The sequence below is a fragment of the Pseudomyrmex gracilis genome, unplaced genomic scaffold, assembly GCF_002006095.1.
Source record: "Pseudomyrmex gracilis isolate BER0280 unplaced genomic scaffold, ASM200609v1 scaffold_417, whole genome shotgun sequence".
Classification (NCBI taxonomy): Eukaryota; Metazoa; Arthropoda; class Insecta; order Hymenoptera; family Formicidae; genus Pseudomyrmex; species Pseudomyrmex gracilis.
The window spans coordinates 30,088-31,131 of record NW_018021001.1 but is presented as its reverse complement, the minus strand read 5'-3'; positions in this window follow the sequence as shown (position 1 = coordinate 31,131).

Sequence of the window (1,044 nt, the reverse complement as noted above, 5' to 3'; positions counted from 1 at the left end):
CTCTCTCTCTCTCTCTCTTTTTCTCTCTCTCTCTCTCTCTCTCTCTCTCTCTTTCTCTTTCTCTCTTTTTGCTCTGAAATACCTTACTGAATAACCGCCAAGCGGCTCACACAGAATAAACACATAAAATAGTGACGCAATTTAAATAATATAAGATAGGCTGAAAATAAGATCAATAACAAATTAATATACATTTTAGTACGCCAACTATTTGCTCAATATAACACAGGCGTCTCGCGCCTTCGCAAAGTTAAGCGCACTCGCCTGCGCTACGCGGCCTAACGAGCTGCTCTCCCTTAAATAATGGAAGACGCGAGCTCACCGCCTCCCATGCCGGCCGGACTTATGACCTTGTGACGGACACGAAAAGTGTCACGTCACAATGTATACCAGTAATGCTTCAAAAAAGAAATTGTTATTTAATAAAAGATTTCTGATAAGTTATCATTAGATTCATGCACACGTTTATGATAACCACATTTTATTCACTAACTGAGGTGCAGCCACGCCAAGTTTTATTTGCCTTAACTCTTTTTTATGTTTTGACTTTTCACAAAAAGCAAAGTCTAACTATTGATTCAATGATTTTATACTTTTTACTTTTTATATAAATGTTTTTGGTAATTATTTAAAAAGTGGACATCCTCACCGATTTCAATGAGCTTGAAATATGTTGTTGAGAACGTTATTCTGAACAACTTTTTCTTATACATGTTACCGCTGCTCGGCTTTAGTTTTCGAGTTATAAACAAAAGAACTTTTATAATTGAATACTAATTTTCCAACATTGTGTCGATTTCTTAAGTTAATATGTTTTTTGTATAACACGTGTAGGCAGAGGGAGCTATGCCCCCCGCAGGAGGAGAGGCTTCGCCTCTCCCTCCTGCTCCCTTTGTAAATTAAATTTTATTTAAATCTTCATTTTTTCTTAAAAAAATGAAGAATTTAATTAATGAATACGACTTCCGATTACATTTGCTTCATGTCAAAATTACCAAAAAAATTACCAAAAAAATACTATTGATATTGTAGTAGCATAGATTA